The sequence below is a fragment of the Mustela erminea genome, chromosome 11 (assembly GCF_009829155.1).
Source record: "Mustela erminea isolate mMusErm1 chromosome 11, mMusErm1.Pri, whole genome shotgun sequence".
Lineage (NCBI taxonomy): Eukaryota > Metazoa > Chordata > Mammalia > Carnivora > Mustelidae > Mustela > Mustela erminea.
The window spans coordinates 89802667-89830258 of record NC_045624.1 but is presented as its reverse complement, the minus strand read 5'-3'; the positions used below and the strand labels follow the sequence as shown (position 1 = coordinate 89830258).

Genomic DNA, 27592 nt, shown 5'->3' with positions numbered 1-27592 from the left:
TGGGATAGCTATGGTCAATCAAAGACATGCTGAAAATCTTGCACTGCAGGCAGAGAACCTCCTACTTGCTCAAAAATATTTATTAAGTGTTAGTGCCTTTAATATAATTAATAACAAATATAATAAATAATACTAATTAAAACTTTTTAAAAAGAAGCACGTGTGGTAGGAGCACTTGGGTGGCTCAGTCAGTTAAGTGGCTAGCTCTTGCTTTCAGCTCTGGTCATAATCTCAGGGTCCCGGGATCGAGCCCTGCATGGGGCTCTGTGCTCAGAGTGGAGCTGGCTTCAGGATTCTCTTGCTCCTCTGCCCCTCCCCATACTCACTCATGTGAGCACTCTCTCTCTCTCCCTACCTCTCTCTCTCTTTAAAATAAATAAATAAGTCTTTTAAAAGAAGAAGAAGAAGAGTATGTCTTGTAAAGCTCTCCCTATGACCCAAGCACTTCCTAAATGAGTAGAGTGATTTAATCCCTATGACAATTTTTTGAGGTAGGAACGATTATCATCCCCAATTTCCACATGAGGAAATAGGCACACGGAAATTATGCAACTCAATTGAGGCTTTGTGACTACTAAGGCACAACGCCAAGATTTAGACCCAGACAGTTTGGCTCCAGAGTCCATGCACAGAACCATCATGCTAGACTGCCTCGGGGAGAGAGGGGAGGGAGGCAGGTGGACCAGCAAGAAGGCTGAATGGCCTGTGTTTAGGAGGTGAAACCAACAGAAAAACAGACTGAAGCTCACTCCCTGACGTCGAGCTTGGGGACCTAAGTAAATTATTATGCCCTCTTTTTTTAAGATTTTATTTATTTATTTATTTGACACAGAGAGAGAGAGAGAGCACAAGGAGGCAGAGAGGCAGGAAGGGGGGAGGGGGAAGCAGGCTCCCTGCTGAGCAGAGATCCTAATGTGGGGCTCAATCCCAGGACTCCGAGATGATGACCCGAGCTGAAGGCACAGGCCTAACCCACGGAGCCACCCAGAGCCCCAAATTATTAAGCTTTCTGAGTTTAGGAATACTAAATCAGTGGCAGAGGTATAGGTCAAAAGGAAAAGGGAAAGAGAAAATTTATAAAACAACATTTATGTTCTAAGCACTCTAAAGCATCACATCTAAATCATTAGATGAGCTATTTTGCTTAATTCTTATAACTCTGAGAGGTAGGAATTAAATATGAGAGAACAGAGGTTCAGAGGGGTTTGGTAAGGTGACACAGGACACTGGATATCTCTCAGTGCTGTCTTGGAATCCTAAGAGCACCCTACTTCTCTTTGGGGGAACCGCATCTCTCCCACAGCATGGAGTCTTGGTGGGAGCCTAATTCCTGGCACCTGCCTCCCACCAAAAGCTGAGAAGCTATGTCATTCCTCTTTCTGGCAGTTGGCTTATTCAGGGGTGGACAGTTTTGGTTACTTGCAACCGAGAAATCCTAACCAAAACACGCAGTAATTATTGTGTTTTGGCAAAGCCAAAACTCAAACTGAAGTCCATCTAGCGCATAGCTCATGTCCATGTAATGCTTTTCCATCACACCCTGCTGCACCCAAGGGTTTCGCAGACAGGATGTGCATACATGGTGATTGCTCAACAAACGTTCAATATGAGAGCTTTTCTACAAACCATTAAAGGCTTAGTTCATGTAAATTGGCACAGCCACTGTGGAAAACAATATGGAAGTGCCTCAAAAAATTAAAAATGGGGGCATCTGGGTGGCTCAGTCCATTAAGTATCTGACTCTTTGGTTTCAGCTCACGTCATAATCTCAGGGTCTGGAGATCGAGCCCCACATGGGGCTCTGTGCTCAGCATGGAGTCTGCTCGTCCCTCTCCCTCTGCTACTCTCCCCGAGCATGTGCTCTCTCATAAATACATAAATAAATGAAATCTTTAAAATTTGAAAATAGAACTCTCATAGGATCCAGCGACAGATCCTTTTGGAACCGGTGAACGTGAAAAAGCTAACTGGAAGAGATACGCACACCCCCATGTTCATTACGGCATTACTCACAATAGCCAAGATATGGAAACAGGGGACTCCTGGGTGGCTCAGTGGGTTAAGCCTCTGCCTTCAGCTCAGGTCATGATCTCAGGGTCCTGGGATCGAGTCCCGCATCAGGCTCTCTGCTCAGCAGGGTACCTGCTTCCCCCTCTCTCTCTGCCTCTCTGCCTACTTGTGGTCTCTGTCTGTCAAATAAATAAATAAAAATTTTAAATAAAAAAATAAAAAAAAGATATGGAAACAACCATGTCCATGAGTAGATGAATAGATGAAGAAGATATGGCATGTACACACACACACACACACACACACACGCACACTCACACACGCAAGAATATTACTCAGCCACAGAAGAACGAAATCTTGCCATTTGCAATAACATGGATGGACCTCAAACGCATTATGCTAAATGGAGTAAGTCAAACAGAGAAAGACAAATACAAATACAAACACAAATACCTCGTTTGTATTCGAAATCCAAAAGCAAAAACAAAGCTCATCAATACAGAACCTGATTGGCGCTGGCCAGAGCCTGGGCAGAATGGGTGAGGGAAGGGAAAGGGTCCCAATCTCCAGCGACAAGACGAATAAGTCACACACACGTCATGTCCATATACGTAACGTAGAGCACGACGACTCTAATTCATCCTGGACTGCATATTTGAAAGCTGGTAAGAGAGTAAATCTTAAAAGTTCTCATCATAAGAAAAAGAATTTTTGTCCCTGTGTGGGGATGGGTGTTAACTACTCGTCGTACTGATCCTTATGCCATATGTACCAATGTGGAATCATTATGCTGTATACCTGAAACTGATACAATGTGATATGTCAATTAGAGCTCAATAAAAATTAATAAAAACTAGAAATAGAGGATGCTTATTTAAGGTGAGCAAAGAATTTTTCCAGGCAATTAAATAAAACAAAATTTACTGAGGTATCATTTACCTGTAAAAAATCACTCCTCTTTAGTGGTTTTAATACGGTTTTAATAACACGCAGCTGAGTAACCACTGTCAGCATCAGGATACAGAGCTCCCTGGTGCCCTTTGTAGTCAACCCCTGCCACCCTAACCCCAACCCCGAGCAAGTGCTGATCTTTCTTTTTTCTTTTTAATCCCTATCACTTCCCCCATTCCAGAATGCCATGTAAGTGGAATTTTACAGTATGTAGGCTTTTGAGCCTGGCTTCTTTCGCTAGCATGACGCATTTGAGAGTCACCTGTGCTGTTCTGTGACCATTAGTTCACTTATCAGATAAATTTTATTAAATGCTAAATTTGTTGCTGGACAGTTAATAAATATTGATCAGGCTAGGCGCTGTTCCAGGTACTGAGCACAGCAGTGACTAAGAGAATCTGTGTCCCTGCCTCCCATGAGCTGATATTCTAGTACTGGGTAGGGAGGTAGATCAGCAATAAACGCGTAAACTGTCCTTTTGAAATAATTTAACTTCAAGTATGTGTAACTGCTGCCGTAGGATGCGGGAGACGTGAGACAGGGTGGCAGAGGTGGGCAAGGGGTGCTGGTTTATCTTGTAAAGTCTCCCTCAGAGATGTGAATTGAGGTCTTCACAATAAGATGGGGCAGCCATACCAAGATCTAGGGGAATTGCAAATGGCAGAAAGGGCAGCAAGCTCAAAGCCCCAGAGAGGAGCCAAGCTTGGCGTGCTTGGGGACAGAAAGAAGGACACAGGGCCTGGAGAGTGGGGATCCAGGGGCGAGCTGGGGGAGGGGTGCTGGGGGTTAGCTGGAAGAGCCAGTGGGAGCCTGATCAGGTTGATCTTGTAGAACCCCTGGAGCATGGGCTTTCTAGTTGTAAGGGAGTCTTAAACCAGAGATGTGGTATGATTTACACCGGTTTACCTCTCACTGCTGGATGGGGGACAGGGTCAGGACAGAGATGGAGAGCTGTGTCTGTGGACTTCCTCTGGGTTTGAGAAACAGCTGGCAGTGACTTGAACCAGGACCGGAGCAGGGCAGATGGTGAGAAGTACTGGAATCTTCTTCTACCCTGGGGCCATGGCGGGGAAAATAAATAATCCTCAAAGCACTTAAATTTCAATGTTTGTTGTAAAGGCTTTGAGCTTAAAAATCTCCTCAGTGCACATCGGGAGAAACACACAAAAGTTTAAAATGCTCCACAGCACCTAAAAGAGGTTAATGACTGATCTATCCAGTGCAGGTAAACTAGTCTTGATAATTGAGGTCGATTTATCCTAAAATGGGGGGATTCACTTAGATTCGATGCAGGCACTGACCAAATTAAGCCAGGAGCTCCCGGCACTCCCCTCTGTAGGGAGAATGACAGGCGATGAGCTCACAAATTCCTGGTCTATGTGCACGCACATGGCCCCGGCTTCAAAGGGCTCCCTGCGTAGGGGGGGCTCCAAAGCGAAGAGCAGGAAGAGGGACCTGGTCGGGTCTCACCACAGCCACACTTGTGAAGCTTTTAGCTCAGAGACAGGAACCCGAAAGTGGAGTCAGAAATATGGCAAGCCCCTCACCACAGTCAACTATGTCAACAATGTCATGCTTTCCTGTGGGCTTGGGACGTGAAGGCCACCCGGAAGACCCTTGGTGCAGTGATCAGTAGGTGACCGCCATTTTGCCAGCCAACACCAGCCTCTCTTGTAAATCAGGATCTCAGTTCAGAGGAGAGAAGAGAATACGTCTTCCTGGAGGGTTCTGTTCCCTTAGCTGTTCAAAGGACTCGAGGGCCTTGTTTGTTTTGAAACAAGGAACCAGCTTCCTCCAGCCACATCTTCCCAACCTCACAAGACAGTCTGGCAGGCGGTCACAACCCGAGGCAGACCCGGTGACTCTCTGTCGCCATCCTGTCCCATCTGTGTCCTGCCTTCCCCGTGCTTGTTTGGTTTTGTTTTTAGGATGGATTTACCCGTCACCTTACGGCCTTCTGCTCACCGGACCTTGCGTTAAGGTAAAATAGCACGTGTTGGACAGAGAGGTGGCCCAGCACAGGCCTTTCAGAAATAGGGTGTCCATCCTGTGTTCCCTCGGACAGGAGGCGGGAAAGTGGGAGATGAGAACAGAAGAGTCAGCAGGCCTGTCTACAGGTCCCTCTCCTCTTCCTCACCCTGAGCCTACCCCAGGGGAAACAGGGTAGCCAAGACATGGCAAAATCTCTTTGGGGCTTAGGAAGATCCCAGAAAAGGACTTCCCTGAGAAGAGAAAAATGGAGGGCAGCATCGACCTCAATAAAGAGGTAAACTGAGGCAAGCTCAAAGAGATGAGTCTATTCAAGAATAGAAGATTTGCAGTTCGGGACACACAAACCATAGCAAGCCGCAGGCGGGTCCGCTGAGGGCTCAGGGTGGGCGCTGCTTAGGGGCAGAAAATGCAAAGGGGCAGGAATTCAGTCAGAGTCCGCTAAAGTCGAAACACATGCGCACCAGCTCCGAAATACTGCAGGCAGACAGAACCGGTCCAGTCATACAAACAGGCTGGTCTCAACCAGCCTGACCTGGGTCATTTCTTATTCATGTCTCTGGAATACCAAAGGGAAATCTTTCCAAGGTCAGTCTGAGGCAATCCCTGATTAACGCCCTGTCATTTAAGAAAACTACAATATTTTCAATTTCCTATAAACCAAGCATTTAGAGGAAATCAGTCTCTCAGTCTTTAAGTCTTGTTTTTCTGAGGGCACAGGCATGAACCTTTCTGTTTCATCTCCTCTGGTTCCATTTCAGATTGAAATTCTCTGCCAGGAGGGGAGCTGATCCCCAAGCCCTTGGCACAGGTACAAAGGCCTTCTCGCTCTCCATCCCCAGCTCCTGAACCCTTTTCACAACATGAGAAGCGTCTCTGAAGGACAAAGGCACTTGCAGCTAACACCGTAACCACAGCTAATTACCCTTCTAGAAAATAATTGACACCTAGCTGAGGACAAGAGCAGAACACAGGAGATCTATCCGGAGGAGGAGAGAAGAGGGCAAACAGGGGGTACTCACCGACGCATCGGCACCAATGTCTCCTTGGGGTTGCCTGAGCCACACTGTTCAAACTTATCTTGTGAGCATCTCTTGGTATGGGTTCATTCGTTAAAGTCTTTGTCTTGAGCCTGATGGAATAGCATATCTCTTGGCTCAGAGCAGACCCTCAGTAAATGTTAGGTGTGAATGTTATGATTGCTGGGACAGCTGTTACTACTTCATGTCATATCAGATACTGCAGGGTCCTCTGGGGACCAAGAGGGCACAACTCCTTCTCGATGAGGGGGTATGAGGGTGAATGTCTGGTCGTGACGCCACGTCACCAGGGCTGAGCCCCCATAGACCAGACTTCTGTGGGATCCCAGAGGAGAAGCCTGGCTAGGGGTCGGTAGGGAGGGGCGCTGCTTCTCGACAAATTTGTGGCTGAGAGCGGTCTTGAAGGACACATTGAAGCAGGTCATGTGGAACAGTCTGTGTCTTGATTGCAAGGCTCAGAAACAGACTCCAGCAGGAAGCCCTGGAGACACCGGCCAGCTGCAGAGCTTCTGGGAAGGCTCCAGAAGCATCTGGGAAAGCAGTGCTGGTGTGAGGGGAGGTTGCGGGTTGGTGGGGCATCGCAGGGAGCCCCGAGGAGGTGTGCGCTGCTCCCCATACCCTCACCATGGCCAGGAGGGAGGCCTCCCTGCCCTGCTTCTTGGTGGCATTCCTTCCAGATCCTGCATTCCAAACAGCCGCCGTGGAAGAGCCAAGCCCTGGCTCCGCTCCCCCTGACAGTGCAGGTTGCCGTGTCCTTGGCAAACTGAGTAACAGGTCTTTTCGACTTCTGGAAAAGAAGACGGGTGCCATTTCCCAACAGGATGTATGAGGTGAGGAACGTCCTCACACGTGGGAAGAAGATTCAGAGGCTGTGCCTCCAAGCATGCTGCATGTTTCCTACACCAGTGAAGCAGGGAGGATCGGGCTTTGGGACGGAGAAGCCTGATCTGGGGTGAGGGACAGCGCAGTGACTTCCAAGGACTAAGACAGCGATTTGCCTGGAACATGGGGTCAGGGAGGGAGAGAACTAAAGCTGGGCCTGGGAAGGTAGACAGAGTCTAGATCAAGGGAAAGCATGGTATGTTTTATGCCTGCTAAGGAGTTGGGTCTTCACTTTGTGAAGGAGGGCATGATAGGTCTTAAGCTTGGGGGTGGAGGTCAGGGATACAGAAGTGGGAAGGGGACCGGCCGGGCGGATCAGATTTTTGAAGTCTGAGCCGGTACTCCGGAGTCTTGCCAGAGCATGTCTCCTTTACGGTGTTAGATCAGGGACGCATTTGTAGCTTCTGCTCGTTGTGTCAACCCAAGCCTTCCACTCTGCCTTTCTGTGTCATGGGTGACTGCCACCTTTCCCAGACTGCAACATTCCCAGTGGTTGTTCGTGGGCTGTAAACCCCTCTCACACTCGAGGGAAATGTAGACACAGGCAGGCGGAAACTGGGCAGGGTGGGAAGGAACCCATTTGTTTAGATGCCACACCGGAAACTCAGTTGCAGCGCGTGTTCCCAACGGTACAAACACCGCGGAGGCATGGGGCGCCTGGGTGGCTCAGTGGGTTAAGCTGCTGCCTTCGGCTCAGGTCATGATCTCAGGGTCCTGGGATTGAGTCCCGCATCGGGCTCTCTGCTCAGCAGGGAGCCTGCTTCCTTCTCTCTCTCTCTCCGCCTGCCTCTCAGTGTACTTGTAATTTCTCTCTGTCAAATAAATAAATAAAATCTTTAAAAAAAAAAAAAAAAAAAAAAAAAAAAAACCGCGGAGGCAAATCACTGAAAACAGACATCCTTCAGGCCTCCTACCCTTGTGTCTGCAGACTCCACAGCTTAAACCCGAAGGGCGCTGACAATCTGGTTAATTCCGGGACTAGTGCGCTGCTAGCCTTTTAGATCCTGAGAGGGAGGAACCTTCAGGGAAGGGAGTGTTCTCAGTGGGATGCCAGGAGTTGCTGCTGCCACAGCTTTTGCTTATCTGCAACACTAGTGGGAAAAGGCAAAGGGAAAAACCTGTTTCCATCCTTATGGGGAGGGAAGAAGCAGCAGTAATTCAAACTTTGTGCGACTTGCCATTCCAGCTCACCATCTGCTCCCTACGTTCCCCATCGTATCTGCCCACAGAACCAACGGCAGCATCTTTGCAAGATGATACCTTCTTAGGGAGGCCTCCCACCTTCTCCCCTGCTGGGAGGTCCTTCACTAATGAGGACAGTCCCACTTGTTAATGTCTGGAAAGCCTCGAGAGTGTGGATAAGAGGATCACAGTAGCTCAGGGGGACTCTTACACAGTCTTTGACAGCAAAAAATGCCGGGAGTAGACAGATTTTGGATCTAGAAAACCCCGTGATCCATTTGTGGGGTCTCACAAAAGTTTACAGTGAAAATACTTCAGGTAGCTACATGTCTACGTCTTTCTGTATGACAGAGAGTGTATGAATTGTTTTTAAAAACTAGACCAGGATTTTAAAATAGTCAGGAGACTTTCCCTTGGATGAATGCCTTCAGCTCTAATGGCATTACCTGACTAACTAAGGAATCCAGTTAAGATTTCAAAATGTATTTTGGGGGAGGTAGGCAGTGAATCACTTGGTTCCTTCCTAAAGCACATTACTAGATAAATGTCAGATGTGTGCTTACATTTATTTATTTGTTAAGAAATACCTCAGAGAATCGCCATCAATGTGGAAAAGGGCACGACCGTCACTGCTCCCCATCATTGTGGGTAGAGTGGGGCTGATGGGAAATTCAGAGCCACTATCCAAAGACACTGCAGTGACCTTGAAGGAGACCTATCTGGCGGCGTATTTACTCACTCAAGGTTTTGTAGACACAGACACAGCCGCAAGGACAGAGCTATTCTTTCTGTTGTTGCTCCATCAGTGTAAAAGCCATCCTTTCTTCTGGAACATTCCGGCTAAGTTTGGGGACAATTCAGAGACCAAGTCATCTCTGCATGCTTCTTCACATTATACTATTTTTAAAAATGTGTCTTATTATCATATGGTTTCACTTATTTGTGGAGCATAACAAATAGCATGGAGGACATGGGAAGTTAGGAGAAGGGAGTTGGGGGAAATTGGAAGGGGAGGCGAACCATGAGAGACTATGGACTCTGAAAAACAATCTGAGGGATTTTAAGTGGTGGGGGGGTGGCAGGTTGGAGGAGCCACGGATTGGAGGGCACGGATTGCATGGAGCATTGGGTGAGATACAAAAACAATGAATACTGTTATGCTGAAAATAAATAAAAAATAAATTTAAAAAATGTGTCATTATATTCTTTACATTGAACACTTGCAGAAAGAAAATAAATACAATGATTTCAAAATGTAGTCCCCAGTCTCAATAGATAACCCCTTGTAGTTACTTCTAATCAATATCTTGAAATGTATAATGCTAAGTCAATTAATAAATAGAAATAAGTAAAATAACTATCTAAGTATAAATCTTAGAGATGGAGAACAGACACTATCAGTTACCTCACTTTCCCACTTTTTTTTTTTTTTAACATGATTCATGTGTGTTTCCATCACATATCCAGCCATCACAAGAGTTAAATGAGATCACTGGTGCTTCACCTTAAAGCTGAGTCTCAGGGTGCCTGGGTGGCTCAGTTGGTTAAAGCCTCTGCCTTCAGCTCAAGTCATAATTTCCAGGTCCTGGGATCGAGCCCCGCATCAGGCTCTCTGCTCAGCAGAGAGTCTGCTTCTCCCTCTGCCTATGGCACCCCCACACCCACTTGTGCTCTTTCTCTCTCTCTCTCTCTCTCTCTCAAATAAATAAAATCTTTTTAAAAAGTATTGAGTCTCAAAACCAGTGTCCATACCATTCTTTACCATAGCCAAAAGGTAGAAGCAACCCAAAAGTCCACTGACAGATGAGTGGACAGACAGAAATGTGGAATATCCATGCAATGCAATATTACACAGCCTTAAAGAGTGACACAAGGTACAAGATGGATGAACCTGAAAACATGCGAACTGAAGTACGCCAGACACAAAAGGAAAAATGTGTATAATTCCACTTACATGGGGGTACCTAGAGAAGTCAAATCCATAGATACAAAAACTAGAACAGCGGTTGCGGGATGCTGGGGGACAGGGGAACAGGAATTAGTGTTTAATGGGTAGTTTCCATTTGGAATGATGAGAGAGTGCTGGAGATGGGTGGTGGTGATGGCTGCATAATGAGGGGAACCGACCCGATGCCACTGAATTGTACACTTGAGAAGAGCAGGGGAGGGCACCTGGCTAGCTCTGTCAGTAGAGTGTGTGACTTAATCTCAGGATTGTGAGTTCGAGCCCCATGTTGGGTGCAGAGATCACTTAAAAATAAATAAATAAATAAACTCTTTAAAACCGGTTAAAGTACTAAATCTTGTTATGTATATTTTACCACAATCTAAAAAAATGAAACAAAATAAAACAGTCTCAGGAGAAAAGATTCCCAGCTCATGGCCCTTTTCTGTTGCTCAAGGACCACTTGGATTTTTTTTTTTTTTTTAGACTTTATTTATTTGTTTATTTGAGAGAGAGAGGAGAGAGAGAGAGAGAGAGAAAGTGGGGGGGGGCAGAGGCAAAGGGAGAGAATCTCAAGCAGATTTTGTGCTGAGCATGGAGCCTGACTGGGGGCTCGATCTCACGACCCTGAGACCATGACCTGAGCCAAAATCAGGAGTTGGGCCCTTAACCAACTGAGCCACGCAGGCGCCCCAAGACCACCTAGATTTTTCTTAATCCAGGGTCTCCATACTCACTCTTCTCTTCCTGGAGTGCTCTTTACCAGCATTTCGCATAATCCGTTCCTTCCTGACATTCAGACGTTAGCCCAAGTTTCTCCTTCCACAGTCTGTGACTTGACCCTGTTGTTTGTTTACTTCTTTGTGATCTGCCTCCCTTCACCAGAATGCAAACTTGTCCCAAATTCCATCTGTTTTGTTCTCTGGTGCTTAGAACAAAGTCCATCCCTAAATTGGTGCCCAGTGAATACTTGTTGAGTGGCCCAACGGGTGACTCTGGCCCTTGAAACATAAGTGTACCTTCTTTATAAACAGAACCTATTTGAAGTCAAGAGCAGATTCAAGGCTGTGCCTCTGTTTTCTGGAGTCTGCATTCTTCTCTCCTTTCCCATCCTCCCTTCTCAATTTTCCAAACCCTAACTCCAGTTTAATATCATTTAAGTGAGTAATACCGAACCTCTGGACATGGACCTCACCCATGTTAAAGTCCATTTGGTCCACACCCACCAAGCTGTCCTGCCCCCGGGGGGAGAGGCCGGAGCTTTAGAGCAGGGAAGTGATTTGAGAGTTGGCAAAATCAACTGTCTTGGTACCTGGGGCCTTAAGGCATGATTCTGGAATGCAGTGAAGGGACAGTAAGCCTTGCTCCCATGGTCACATCTGATTACTGTCGTCTGCTGGTACAAGGCTCCCCGCCAGCTGTGAGAGACCCGGAAGCCATTAAATGAGAGAACCCAGGAGCCCTATGAACTGGTCTCCATTCTAGCTTCTGTTCTCACACGATGTTGGCTTCAACACTGCCATTCTCAAATCTCTTGGGCAGTGCCTGTACCAAGCATGGCCTGAGAGCTGGGAGCTGGCAACTGCTTCAAAGAATTCTGTGTTATTGGGAGATATTTTTGTCTCGTGAGTTCATTTCAACCCTTCAAGTTTTACCAGCAGAAAGTTGCACTTCTCTACAACACCTATTAATCCATGTGATCACAATCCCCAGCGACCCTGTGCAAGGTCAAAGACAGAGATCTGATCTGCCTTTGGTGGGCAACGTGAGTGGAAAATAACCTTTATTTCTTATAGGAAACTTTTTTCTAAAATAGGGGTTTTATTTACCCTCATTTAACGTACCTATGATCTTTATTTAGTGTTTTAACCACAGTCTACAAATCACTTCTAACAAGACAGGCTGGAAATACAGGTTCTTTGTCCCAGGGAGTATTGGGGAAAATATGAATTCAAACACATCACTCTTGGGAAAACGATTCAAGGTATAGACTGGTGGAACAAATGGACAGTAACATCCATATATTTTTCTTACAGAAGTGAAGAATGCTACATGAGGAAAATAATATGTGTTTCTGGATCATTTTGCCCTCAAATATGGAATTGTTAATGAGTTTACTCACATCGGCCTCTTCCCATAACTACCACCCCACCTCCCTGCCTCTTTGTTTTTTCAATGATTCAGGTTTCTGTCAAATGAAGTAGGAACTTCTCCAAAGTTTTGCTAAAGCCATTGCAAAAAGAAAAATAATCTAATCTGCTGGAAAGAAAAGCAAGTGTTACTCGCACCTCATCAACTACACAGGCTGAGTCTTCTCTGCGTCTGTCAGCTGGGCGATCACGTTCTCCAACGGTGGTCAAGTGCATTGCACTCAAGCACAATGTCAATGGGAACAGCTCCTTTTTCGGTTTTAAAAAATAGCACAAGCATGTGTGGAGGGGATGACTGTGTGCAGAAATTATACAAGTGGGTAGTTATGTCTACAGGTATATGGTGAGGGGCTATTATATGACAAGTGTCTCCATCTTCCTCTGCGGAGCCCTACTGAGAACAAGACAACACATCTTTGAGTTTGCTATAGTTTGACTTGAGTGGCCAATGCGTTTGTCTTTGAAGGATTGTTTCAAGTGAATACATTTTAAGTATTACAATGATTGGGTTATTTGAGTAGGAGATAGAATATAACAAAATTACTCTTGTTGGAAATTTCTCTAATAAGAGCTTATTGAGTTAAAAATAACTGATTATTGGGGGCGCCTGGGTGGGTCAGTGGGTTGGGCATCTGCTTTCAGCTCAGGTCATGATCTCGGGGTCCTGGGATCAAGCCCTGCGTCGGGTTCTCTGCTCAGCTCTCTCTCTGCCTGCCTCTCTGCCTACTTGTGATCTCTGTCAAATAAATAAAATAAAAATCTTTAAAAAAAAATAACTAATTATGGGTCCTTAGGTATTACTCTGAGTTTGGGGTTAATATATAGGCTATAAATACATCCTATTGATATTTCCTCTCTTCTCATATTTAGTTTTCCATCTGAACGTATTTTGAATTTGTTGGTATGATAAGCAGATAAGCAGAATAATGCTTCCCTCCAAAAATGTTTACATCTTAATCCCTAGAACCTATAAATGTGTGACCTCACATGACAGAGGGACTTTACCATGTGATTAAGGTCAAGGTTCTTGAGAGGAGATGATCCTGGATTACCCAAATGGGCCCCATTTAATGGCATGAGTCCTTAAAAGTGGATGAAGAAGACAGAAAAGTGGGTCAGAGAGACGTGACATGAGAAGGACTCAAGCTATCATTGCTGACTTTCAAGATGGAAAAGGGAGCCGTGAGTCAAGGAACGTGGGCAGCCTCGAGAAGCTGGAAAAGGCAAGAAAACAAGTTTCTCATTTGGAACTGCTATAAAAAGGGGCACCTGGTGGCTCAGGGGGTTAAGCGTCTGACTTGATCTCATCTTAGGTCTTGATCTCAGGATTGTGAATTCAGGCTGCATACCGGGTTCCCCATGGCACGTAAGAAAAAAATAAAACCTCTAGAAAAAAAAAAAAAAAACAGAGCCCCACCGACCCCTTGATTTTTGCCACGTGAGACCCAAATAGGGCTTTTGACCTACAGAACTGCAACATAATACATTTATGTTGTTGTAAGCCACTGAGTTTGTGGCCCTTTGGACAGCAAAAATAGAAAGTTAATGTAGCTGGAAATTTCCAGATATCTTTAGCTGCCGAATTAGGGAAACAACTAGAGAATATGGAAGCTGCCATAGGACCAAAGAATTCCTCTGCACGGTTAAGTCCACAAGAGCCAAACTATAGAAGGAGTCCAGATGTCCACTGACAAATGAATGTGTAACAAAGATGCGGTATATATACACAATGGAATATTATGCAGTCATCATAAAAATGAAATCTGGCCCTTTGCAATCATGTGGATGGAACTAGGGAGTATTATGCTAAGCGAAATAAGTCAATCAGAGAAAGACAATTATATGATTTCACTTGTATGTGGACCATAGGGGAGGGGAGGGAAAAATAAAAAATCATAGAGAGAGAGAGACAAACCATAAGAGACTCTTAATCATAGGAAACAAACTGAAGGTTGCTGGAGGCGGGGGGGGATGGGGTAACTGGGTGACGGACATTAAGGAGGGCACGGGACGTCATGAACACTGGATATTATACAAGACAGATGCATCACTGAACCCTACCTCCGAAACTAATAATACTCTACATGTTAATTGAATTTAAATAAAATAAAATAAATGTTAAAAAAATTCCTCCGCACCTTTGGTTTCAAAATCATCCGGTCTTAAATTTCACCTTCCCTTCTCTGCATAGGAACAAAAGGAAGAAAATAATCATAATCACGATCATTAACGGAAGTCTTGCTTGTATCATACCGTGCATTAAACACTACAAACACAATCTCACTTAATGACCACGTTAACCCCCATGAAAAAATGGAGGCTTTAAAAGATGAAGAAATGTACCCAAGAGCACAGTCTTAGAAGAGGCAGAACCAGACTGGGACCCAAGCTCCTTTGATTCCAAGCCTGTAAGCACATGACCTGAACTCCGGAGCTCCGTCTGCCTGCTCTAGCCCCATCTTTGTTACGAAGGTAACAGGACAAGTGGCTCTAACCCTGGATTTTCCAGGACTGTCCTCCTTATTTTAAATATCCTGTCCCCTTGTCCTCAAAAGATACCAAGATGTCCCCCAAATTCCAATTTTATTTCGAATAGCGAGTAAACATTATAAGAAAAAAACACAGGAGTCCCCCCAAACCATTGATGGAACCACCTTCCCTTATTTGGTGTTCAGAAAACAGGCCCAGGTACCACTGTGTCACTTGGTCTCTTACTCATGGTGATTGCATATATACTGCATCCACTAAATTCCACTCCGCCCAGGTAAGCTGTTTATGCAGCACTAAGTGGAAGGTAACGTGGGCTATAATCGCAGCCACTTGATACTTAGGGCACCTCCAACAGGATAATTTAGGACCTAGGGAAGGACACTGCCATGCAAAGCATCCCAGATGTGTGTGGAGGGTCACACGATTGTCATTCCAGCCTCCTGAGCAGCACAGCTGAGCCCTGAAGCTTCCAGGATCCGCTCCCTAGTTTCAGGTTCTATCACGGTCCAGGCAGTTGATTCCAGCCTCCTGGGGCTGTGCCGCAAGTCTGAGTTGCTCTGACCCCAAGCTGTGGCCAGAGCAGCCTAGGGTGTCATCTCCAGGCTGCACACCTGCTTACGAACCAGGCTGGGACACAAGGATGACCCCAGGCAGAGCAGGAGACCATCCGCTCCTACCATTTGCTCTCGGTCTGTGATCCTGTTACAATTTCTTCTACTGTTATTCAACAGTATGTCAACGTGACCTTCTCTACCCATATCCAAACAACGCAGAATCCAATCAAGAAGTGAACTAAGAATTCAGTAAGAGAGATAGAAAAGAAAGGGTGTCTTAGTTACCTTTAAAACAAAACAAATGAGGGCACCTGGGTGGCTCAGTCGGTTAAACGACTGCCCTCAGAGCAGGTCCTGTTCCCAGGGTCCTGGGACTCAGCCCGGTATCGGTATCGGGCTCCCTGCTCAGCAGGGAACCTGCTTCTCCCTCTCCCACTGCCTGCCACTCTCCCTGCTTGTGCTCTCTCTCTCACTCTCTCTCTCTCATCAAATAAATAAATAAAATTAAACAAACAAACAAAAAAATGTTTGTGCTAACTTGACTTGCTCCAGCGCTAACTGCAACTTTTATATGCTGATCTTGAGACCGGAAATGACACTTCGGAAAAACAGTTTGACACTTTCTTATAAAGCTAACCAAATGCTGTCATATGACCCAGCGATGCCACTCCTATGTATTTAGCCTAGAGAAATAAAAATGTATGTCTGCACACATTAAAAAAAAGACTGGATGTAGATATCAACACTGGTTTTATTCGTTGCCAAAACACAGAAACAGCACAAGCACGTCCGGTTAGGGAATGGTGTAAACTGTGGTACAGCCACACTACAGAGTATTAGTCAACGAGGAAAAGGAACCACACAACGACCTAGCTGAGCCCCAAATGCAATCTGTTAAGTAAAGAAGCCAGATGCAGAAAGCATGATGTGATGTGTGATTTCAGTGAGACAGAAACTATAGGGACAGAAAACACGTCCATGGTTGCCAGGAGCCGGCACGTGGAAAAGGGAGTGACTACAAAGGGAATTTTTCTGGATGATGGAACCATTCCGTATTATGATCATGGCGGTGGCTTCGCGACTGTATGTACTTGCCAAAACTCGTAAAAACGTATATCAAAACGCATGCATTTCATTGTATCCATTACATCCCAATTAACCTGACTTTAAAAATAAACCGTATCTCTTCTTCCTAAAAGAAAGGCAAACCCCTTTCTTGGCTCCGGCAAGATAAGTTTGCATCTGTGTGATCGCTGGACCAAAGGAGCACTGCTGGTCTCGTGTCTCGTGAAACAGTTGATGTTGCTCCTCTCAGACTCCCCCCTGCCCCGGCCATGCTGGTCCCGCGTGGACACAGCTGCCCTCCCACCCCCGCCCCGCTGTGTGCACTGTTCCCTCCACTGGGGGTGTTCTCTCCAGGCGGCATCCCTGAGTGGCTCCTGCTACAGATCTCTGCTTCACTGTCACCTCCTCTGAGAGGCTTTCCTTGACTCTCTGTGACTTGACTGACTGCCTGTGCTTATGCTGCCACCATGCCCTGTTGGTTTGCTTCACGGATCTTTTATGTTTTATTCTTTATTGACTGACATGTTTATCACCTGTATTTTCCTAGAGGTGGAAGCCCTGTGGAAGCAGACATCATGTTTGCTTTGCTTCCTGTCATATCCCCAACTCCTCATCGTGGTTCCCAGGGCAAAGTGAACGCCCCTAAAATTCATGTGTTAAAATCTAACCCCCCAGGGTGATGGTGATTGGAGGTGGGGACTTTGGGAGGGTCTTAGGTCATGAGAGTGGGAAGAGTCTTATAAAGGGGGCCTCAGAAAACTCACTCGCCTGTTGGCAGTGCGAGAACACTTGTTGAACTACCCTGAAACGCCCGCTCTGCCCCGATAACTTTTGCCCTGTGCAATCCCGAGGCATGAACTAGGGCACCTCTAAAATATAAAAGAATCAGGTTTGATCAATACGTTATGCAAGAGCTTCTGGGTAAATAATTAAATTATTAATCGTCAGTAAATTATTAATTAATAAGTTAAAGCTTTTCCTAATGAAAAGGTCATTTTAAGACATAATTTCCTACTTAAACCATAGTCCAAGATTCAAATATCGATTTCTTCTGTGGTAATTATAGGCCAAATGTTTAAATTGTAGGCTTATATACTAATTAACTAATTATTTATCCCCATTAATCAAACACTACATCCGCAGGAACCACCAAACATCATTTCTCACTCAGGATTTTCTAACGCACGTGATTCAGTTTCTGCATGGACCCTTTGTACACTTTCTTCTCTCTGCCGGGGACACTCCTCACTGATGGCCTCATGGCTCACTCTTGCACGGCCCTGGACACTGGGCTCAAAGTTCACCATATTAATAGGTTCATCCCACACCACCCAATTCAGCCACACACTCCTCATCCTCCCCACCCTGGCCTCTGCGTTCCCCCTCTCTGATGTTCCTCTGTCACTCTGACTATTTGGTTTACTTGTGTCACCCACGGCAGGTCCCTCCTCACCAGGATAGAAGCTCAAGGGGAGCAGAGATTTTTTCACTCTCTGACTTACAGTTATTTCCCAGGGCCTAGAACAGTGCCTGGAATATAACGGATAATCAACAAATATGTGTCGATGAATATTGGATAGTTTGATGTCATTTACAATTTCAATGGCCTCCCCTTTCCCCTCTAGATGGAACATGTTTGCCTTCTCAGCGGGTGTCTCTAGCTCGTGAGAGGTCAGAACTCAGAGCACTCCCTCCTCCCTTCCTATCCTACCCCACACCCCCAGTCCCGCACAGCGCCCCCACTTCTCCCTGCCTTGCCGCTTACCTTACCCTCCGGGTCCTACTTCGGTGCAGGAAAATAATAAACTACCCAGAACTAATGGGTATTCATGTGTAAAAAAAAATGTTTTTAATGGAGACTTTAAAAAGCCCTTTGCCTTAATCAGGAAGAACAATTTCATATTAAACCAAGAAAGGAAGCATGTCGACTGGAGCGTGGGCGTAGTGGTTAATGGTGTCAGCGCCCACATGCCCTAAATCAGACTTCGGAATGATCCAGGGAGCAGTAGCTGCAGGCTGTGGAGAATTATTTATTGGATTCTGTGATTTGGTAAAATGTCCTGAGCATGTGAGGAACATGTGTGCTTGGTACTGCATGAACGGCAGTCTTCGCCCACACAAGGTACACGCCTTCGCTGTAGACAGGCACTTGCCAATGGGTCACGCCCTCGGCTTTGCAATCCAGTATTTCCCTGCAGCAAAGTAGCAAATCGCGGGACATGTAGTGAGAGGAACACTTCCCTGCCCTCAATAAACACCGTGTCATTGCTAGATGAGTAAGTGTTCTGTCTCCAGCTCTACTGTCCCCGGACATTGGAAGGGACAGTGGTTAAAATTTATTTACTAGCTTCTCCATTCCTGTCCTTTGTATCACATCCACATTCCCATTCCCTACTAGGTGTTTACCTCCTGCTCCTAAGTTTAAGTCTAGGTTGGTGGTTGATGTATGCTGGATGGAATCTGGTGGGGGTGGCATTTGGTGCTGGAGGGGGCCCCTAAAATGCCTGGGGCCTCGCCTGCTGCCTCGCTGTGTGTGGGTTCTGATCTCACGGTCTCGGTGGTGTTGGCTCAGGGTGGGGCTTACTGCATTCTTGGCCAGTTCGGTCTGTGCCTCACGAGGAAATGTGCCTGATGGGAGTCTGTGATATGTGTCTTTGCCATTTATGAATCCTCTACAGGCGAGTTAGAGCCAAATCTTCCAAGACCTCCCTGAAAGAAAAGTTTAGTAACAAAACAAAACAAAACGAAAACACAGGGGCACCTGGCTGATTCAGTCCCTTAAGTATCTGACTCCTGATTTTGGCTCAGGCCATGATCTCAGGGTTGTGAGACTGAGCCCTGTTTCAGGCTCCGAGGTCAACACAGAAGCTGCGTGAGATTGTCTCTCCCTCTCCCTCTGCCCCTTCCTCCACTGCTCCTGCTCCTGCTTGCTCTCCTTCTCTCTCTAAGAAAAAAAGAAAAAGAAAAAAATACATTACCTCTGCACTGATCCTCTAAGACTTCGCTTAGGAGGACAGGGGGAATATATTTTTAGCAATAAGCCTCACTCTTTCCAGGCTTTCTGGCTAGCACACACACACAAAATGGAATTTTAATATACAGAGTCCACCAAACCCCAGGTCTTTCATTCATTCAACAAAAATTAATCGAGGTCTTTCTGTGCACCTGCAAGTGAGAGTGACAAAGACAGACTGAAGGCCAGGGAGCTGGGCAGAATAGACAGATTATCCCCAAAGAGGCCAGAGTCCCCCCTCCCCAAGCCCCCATCACAACCAGCTTCCTCCCGGGGCCCTTAGGAAAGTGTGCTGGGACACGGAGGTGTCCCCCACCTTCATTTTTTAGGGCAACGTTGATCCCTTCCCTGCAAATGAACTTCGCATGCTGACTCTTCACTCTGATGATATACCCCTACGTATCACCTGAATTTTGCCTCTCTGCGTCCCCCACACCTCCAGCAAATATCTTTTTCTTCTGTTTACCCTCTGATTGTATCTTATGTCTCAGTGTGGTGTTCAGAGCATGGACAAGGAGAAGCCAGTGTGCCCTATTGAGGTAAAACCCTAAAGACAAGACCAATTTGCCCCTTGCCCCCCACCATCCTCCCCAGGGGACCTTGGGATATGACCAGGAGAGAAGCAGAAGCCAGCCTGAAGAGAGAGGAGATGTTGCCCCAGCTAAAGTCTTCACAGGACCAGCTGGGTGGTAAAAATACAGGCATGACTGCGTTACACCCCACCGTCTCCCACACCCGAGTCTGGACTTGGCAAGTGTTAGCAGTCCTCCTCTCCGCATTATCTCTAGAAATGTTCGTCAGGAGTCTTCACACCCCTTTGGGCAGCTCTGGCTTACACATATAGGGCAGAAAGGGTAGATATTTAGTAATGACGTTTAACCAGTAAGTCCAAGCCAATTGACATGCGACCTTGACAGCAGTTCATGAAGGATAACCTGGCACAGTCAACACTTCAAAAAGATAGCCATATTCTGATAAAGGCAGTGTGATTAACACATTGCTGCATTTATGACAAATGTGATTTCTCCTGCACATTGGAAAAAGCGTTCATCCACTCCAGGGCAGACAAAAAAATCTTCTCCACCGTGGGTCTGGTATTTGACCTTAACCCTGAGCTACTGGAAATAGTAGCAACTGGTTGGCTCAGTGGGTTAAGCATCTGCCTTCAGCTCAGGTTGTGATCTCGGGTCCTGGGATCAAGTCCTGCGTCAGGCTCTGGTCTCAGCAGGGAGCCTGCTTCTCCCTCTGTCTCTCTCTTTCTCTCTGTCTCTCCTGAATAAATAAGTAAAATCTTACAAGAAAAGAAAACAAGAGCAACTATGTATACATTGACTGCTAAGTTTGAATCAGAGCCTGGGCTGATCACTTGATCTTATTTAATCATCTCGTTCTATCCTCCCAGCAAGCCTGGGCAGTAGGTTCTATCAATATCATTATTTTGGAGGTAAGAAAAATGAGGCAAGGAGGAGGTACAAAAGTTGTGCAGCTTTTACCCTTCCAAAGTGTGAAAGTGGCCAACTCTGGTAGCTGAATGCCAGCTGCACGTGCTCGAACTTTCTCCCCCACCTCCCCGGCCCCACCCACCGTCCTAACTGTTTACATGACGTCATCTATACGGACTGGCTCCACAGAGGATCTCTCTTGGCTTCTTACGGACCCTGGAGCAGGGCAGGAGAGGCAAGTGGGAAATCACAGGAAGGTGGAGGTGACCCGAGGGCTGCAGGAAGTGGACGGAGGTCTCTTTTGTGCTCCTCTCATTGCGGGAGTGAAATCACCAGGTGGAGCGCTCCCCATTCATTCCCAGAGGCCTCGCCACTCAGCATTTACGCCGGCCTGATGTGTGACTTCAGGGCTGCAAGAGTTGTGCTAAATAGAGAAAGGATGGCCTCTTTTGTTTCTGCTTTTTTAACCATGAGGTTTGGTTTCATGCAGCTAATGAACTGTGTGAAACAGAAGAGTGTTTATGTGTGTGTGGTGTACACCCCCATTCATTAGGAGGAAAGGGTCAGAAATACTTGCTTTGACCTTGCACGCCACGTTCTGTACTCAAACCACACTCACAAGTGTGAACACTGCAGTGACCTTCCAGTTCTTGGGCGTTACCAGTACTGACTTTGGTTTCTGTCCACTTAGATCTCTCTTCCGGGTTATTGTTTTCATCAGCATACCATGCACAGACCACCTCTAAACCCCAAACTCCTGAGGTTTAGAAGCCGTTGCAAAGTTAACCATGAAGATATTAGACATTTGTAACTCGTCTTCAGATTGCTTTGGGGAAAAAAACAACCCATGAAAGCCCTCTTTCCCCCAGAGCTCCATCTGTTTGGCCCAGGACCAAGTGAGACCAGGCTGTGGATAGGGGAATCCGAAGAGGCTAGTCCAAGTGGGTTTGGATGCGCCCTGACGGAGAAAGAGAGGTTAAGAAGCCACCATTCTTCCCCCATCTGGGACTTCTAAGGAATTGAAATGGAAAGGTGATGCACAGTTTCTGATTGCCTCCATAAGCCACGCACTGGGCTGGGAGCTTTTACAAATATGTCTCAATCTAACCGATACAACTTTATAGCTCATGACTAACACTATCAAGCACACTCTTCTGCATGCTTTTCAAGTATTACCTTGCTTAAGAGTCACAATGACTCGATAAAGCAGATTCCGTTATTATGCCCACTTGAGAACCTGAGGACACTGAGTCATTAAAAGGTTAGGCACATTGCCCAAGGTCCTCCAGCAGGTACAAGGCAGAATTAAACCCGGCTGGAGAAACGTGGCTCTTTACTCTCTGTTGAGCCACCTCTCAGGATCAGGGAGACAAAGCTCGGAGAGGTTACCTGGCTCAAGGTCACACAACAAGAACGGCAGAGCCAGGGCTCAGAGCCCAGGTTTGTCTGGCATCAAACTGCATTCTTCCTGCTACATCTCACTGCTGCCTGGATCCTGTAATCACTAGAAATATTTCTTCCCAGGGGTGCCTGGCTGGCTCAGTTGCTTAAGTCTCTGACTCTTGGCTTCATGATGTCAGGGTCATGGGGCTGAGCCCCACATAGGGCTCTGTGCCAGTGGGGAGACTGCTTGAGATTCTCTCCCTCTCTCTCTTCCCCTTCCTCTGTGTATCTCTCTCTCTCTCTCTAATAAAAAAGAAATTTCTTTTTCAAAAAAATATATTTAATCCTAACCTTTAGGACCAAATTCAGATAAATGTCTTCCTTTATAGTTTCTTTCTTCTTTTTCTCTCCCTTTGCTCTTCTCTCTGCTTTTCTCCTCTTCTCTTGCCTCTTTCTTTGCCTTGTTTTTCCTTCCTTCTTTGTCCCTCCCTTGCTCATGCCTCAGGTCTGCCAGTAACGCCCAGAAAAGGCAATGAAGGTGCAAGAGGTTACTGAGCCCTGACCTCATTAATTTTTAAACATGACTTATATAGCTTAATATGACCGGATGTTTGTTAATAACTGAAAAATTAAAAGCTTATCTCAAGAAACGTCTACATGATAGATTGGTCCAATTGTTGTGACAGAAAGGGATTTTGATTTTCATTATGGTCAGCCTGTTGCCTAACTAGGATCAGATCATTAAGTGCTCATTGGATTAATTGCTTAATGATTTGGTCAAAAGTTTGGTTATTGTTATGGGTGTTCAGTTTAAACAAATGACACAGCCTGATCCCTAGGCCAGATCCTAGGAAGCCAGCAGGCATAGACATATGGGTTACCAACCAAGTTCCCGGTGGGTTGGCCTGGGGACAACTCAAGTTTCTAAGACAGGCAGAAGTCTTTCAAGAAAAGGTATTTACAGAGGTCATCAACACCTTCAAGATTCCAGAATACTCATTCATGTCTATAACACCTTTCACACATCACACAATTCATATTTTTTCTCCCATTCAAGTACTAGTAGTGTATAGGCTCTGACCTTGATCCTACTCTCTTGTTGTTGCCTGTTCATTCCCTTTCATGCCTTCAAGTCCCATTTCTTGTTGACCTCCAGATCCCTAGACTGAACCTTTAAAGAGCCATTTTCCAAGTTAGGTAGTATTTACAGGTTCCAGGGATTTGGATCTGAAACTCTGGGGGCAAGGAGGTGGGGTGGGCAGCACTCAGCCTACTTCCCTGTCCCCATAGACTGGGGTGTCCAACAGAGCAGGGGGATGTGGTTTAGCCACTTTTATTCCCAGCACTTAGCACTAGTAGGCATTCACTGAATGTTAAATGAAAGGCCGGGGAATACATTGAATTGAACACTCTTATTTGCAGATGTCGGCTGTTTGTTTATTCAACGAAGCATTCATTCATCATTATGCACCACGTGCAGGGGCACTGAGGAGGACAAGAAGCATGGGGACAGCAGGTAACCTCTGTGGCTCCGCCCTCAGGGAGCAGACATTCTGGGAGGGCGGCAAGCCTCAAAAAAGGGCACACATAAATAAATAGATAATGACGGTGTAATAAGGGTTAGGAAAGACAAGAGCAAGGATCAACGAGAAAGCACAAGGTGTGGAGATGAGGGAAAGCATCTCACAGCAGCAATGTTGGAAGCTGAGATCTGAAGAATGAATAAATGCTATGTGAGGAGCTGGGGGGCAGTTGCTCCAGACAGAGGGGACCACAGATGCACAGGCTGTGAAGCAGCAAATCTTGGTGAAATCAAGGAACAGAAAAAAGTACAAGAACCTGGAGGGCAGGACGGGGCTGAGGCACAGGGAAGAGCTGGGTTGTAGTGTTCGCAGAAGAACCTTCCTCAAACATTTTGTGTGACAGACCCCACTGTCACAGTGACAGACCTTAAGTTATGCTGAGAACCAAGGGCATCATCAAATGACATGTGAGGGATCCTAGAAGAGAATAAAAAGATTGACTACAAAAGACTGGTGCATATAAATACTTGTTGACTGGAACATGATAGTCCAAACTGGCAGGAGATGGGGTGACAGGAGAAGGTAGCTCGACTGGCTCTGTTAACAAAGACACCCAAGTTTTATTGCTTTGGGGGCTGAGGTTGTCACAGGGATGTTAGACATTTAAGGAAACTGCTTGCTTGTTTCTAATTCCATAATCTTACCAACTGCTCAAAGTCAAATCCATTTCAGAAAATTTAAAGAATAATTCTTTTTTATGGTAAAAATTTAATTAATTAATTAATTAGCTAATTAATTAAAAGAGCTACTGGCTGGGGGCAGAAGGAGAGGGGAAAAGAAGCCATAGCGGACTCCGTGCTGAGTGCAGAAGGCTTGATCCCACAACCCTGAGATCATGACCTGAGCGAAATCAAGAGTCAGATGCTGAGCCACTCAGGTGCCCTTAAAGAATAAATCTTAGGACAGATTCTGAGTTGTGTATTTACTGAGTACATAAAGGAAGAAAGCAAAGCACAAGCAAGATGTGGGACCAGTCTAAGATATGATTTCCAGTAATCCCTTGGTTTACTCTTTCTGGTTCAGTCATGACGCACAGGGTTCACCATGTCTTCAATTATTTATTTTTAATGTTTATTGAGCATTTACTATATACTCAGGTATTACAATAACATTCTACATATATTAGCTTGTTTTACCTCCTTTTGGGTAAGTACTGCATACATCCTTGTTTTACAGCTGAGGAAGGTAATGCAGAAAGGGTAAGCACCTGGGCAGTGTGATTCCAGAAGATTTGCTCTTCAAACCACCTCACTAGACTATCTATTCCTTACTTACATTTCTGAGATTCAGATTTTATCTTGGCTCCTTTCAAGAAAATTAAGGTGTGTAACAGCACATGAGGAAATCAATTTGCTTTCTCACTCACTCATTTCATTAAAATCCTCCATCAAATTGTAACAGAACTTAAAAAGAAATCAGTATATAACCCAAAGAATAAAATGAGAGCATGTGAGTCTATACTGATGTAAGTAGACAACTGGATAAATAAATAAATAGAGGAGAAAGACCAACTCTTCCTTACAGAATATTCCAATTAGTAATATAGAAGGAATGAAGGGAAAAAAAAATCACCATTTGAACACCAGAGTAATAACTGCTATAGGCAAGATCCACACGTGGATGCTAAAATTAGTTGGTGAAAGTTTTTTTTAAAAATCAAGGTATTTGCATAGTCTCAAATTATCTCTTCCCCAGCAAAAGAAATTATTAACTAAAAAAGACAAAAAATAGTAAGTGTATAGTGGAGAAACCTGGCAGATACCCCTTAACCAAGAGATCGAGGTTAACAAGGTTAACATCACCGCTAATAAGACATAGCTACAGGGCGTCTGGGTGGCTCAGTGGGTTAGGCCGCTGCCTTCGGCTCAGGTCATGATCTCAGGGTCCTGGGATCGAGTCCCGTATCGGGCTCTCTGCTCAGCAGGGAGCCTGCTTCCTCCTCTCTCTCTCTCTGCCTGCCTCTCTGCCTACTTGTGATCTGTCTCTGTCAAATAAATAAATAAAATCTTAAAAAAAAAAAAAGACATAGCTACATTATGCAACCTGATATGATACACTGAGAAGGAACATCACTTCTGTGGTATTGTTTCCAATAAGACATGATCTCAACCTAAGCATAATATCCCAGAACCATCCGAAAATATCAGACAAGCCAAACGAAGCGGCATTCCACAAAATCGTCAAGCAGAACTCTACAAAAGTCTCAAGGTCATGAAAGACTCAAGGTCAAGGAAAGACTAAGAAACTGTCACAAAGTGAATGAAACTGAGAACACATGACAACAAATTGTGTGTCATCATCACTGCATCCTGGAGCAGTAAAAGGACAGTAGTAGAAAAAACTGATAACATCTGAATCACGTTTATAGTTTGGTGAATAGTATTGTACTAATATCAATTTCTTCACTGGGGTGATTGTACTATGACCATATGCAATGTTAACTTTTTCTTTTCCACAGAAATTGCTTTTATTATGTTAGAATATTCCTTGATGAGCTGACAATTATTCATGTGAAGGAGAGTTCAGAAAACAGATTTATGACTGTATTAGCCTTGTCCTTGATTAGAGATTTATGAATTATACAAAAAATATAACCCAGAGTCAGTTACTCTAGAAATAGTAGTGGAGAAGGCCTAGAAAGTCGAAGAGGCTGTGAACTGGGAAGATCTTCTCCCTGCTTGTCACCTTTCCACATGCAGCACTTCTGGTTCAGTCACAACATCAGGGTTAATCATACCTTCAATTGTACCCGCTGAAATGGGCGCTTGGCGATTTCTTCACGGGAAGAAGCTACTCCGACTGGGACGCTGACACTGGGCTTTGGGGGCGGGCCTCCAGCGCTGCTCTCCTGACTTTGCCCTTACCAGTACACTCAAAGGCCTAGTGTGCCCCCCTCTTAGTCCTTTCAGTGGGCACTTCCTGGATGGGTGTAGGAAGTCCTGGGGGTTAATGCATTCAGAGGCTCCAAACTCCTTGGCCCTTGTGAATTTACCTTTATTGATGTCCACACCAAAGATTCAGGATACACCAGCCACCTTATAGCCCATGAGAGCCGCCACTGCAAATCCTCCTGGACCAAAGATGGCGCAGCGGAAATGCCACAACCCACAAGGCAGATTTTATCCACAGGCGCTAAAGGATCAATTTCAGCAAAAGAGATTTCAGCCACGACTGTATGTTCAGAAAGCATGCTGGTTCCCAGGGAATGGAGAATTGTCTTTCCTTTGCAAGGAAATCTGCTAGTCCCATCTGGTCTTAATCCTTTCTCCTGAGTACCACTTCTCTTCTGGCAAAGGTTTTAGGGTTTAGACAAAATTTGCATTCTCCACACTGTAGCATGTAACGCAGAATGACAGTATCACCTGTCTGCAGTTGAGTGACTCTTTTGCCAGCACTGTCCACAATTTCTGCACCTTCATGTCCCAGGATCCCTGAAAGACTCCCTTCAGGATCAGCCCCACTCGGGGTAGAGGCATCAGTGTGACAAACTGCAGTGGCAATCATGTCAACTTGAACTTCACGAGCCTTAGGGGGTCTCTACCCTCCCTGTAGAGACATGTTCTTCCGCCTCCCAGGCAACTGCAACGTTGCATTTGATCTCCTGGTTCACCCCAGCCTTGGACTCAGTCATCGAGGGAGCACAGCGTTAATTTTAGAGGAAGCTGGGTAAAGTGTCTTCAAGACATTCGGTACTGATTTTGTAACTCTTTATAATGCTAATAATAGTGGGATTTTTTTAAAGTTTAAATAATAATAATAGTCAGACGGTCCAATGGAGCATTCCTGCAGAATACAAAGGATAGGCCATCGCAGGAATATACCGTTCACTCCAGGGCGCAGGCCAACATTAGATTCCTGAGAAACCTATTTCCAAACAACCCATCCACAGTCACCCCTTAGTCCGTTGACCCAT

The 27592-nt window shown here is 45.5% G+C and overlaps 1 pseudogene; it reads right to left on the bottom strand.

The window, feature by feature from the left end:
* LOC116568780 overlaps positions 1–27310 on the bottom strand; it is a 48026-nt pseudogene extending 20716 nt beyond the window's left edge.
* Between the last annotated feature and the right edge of the window lie 282 nt (positions 27311–27592).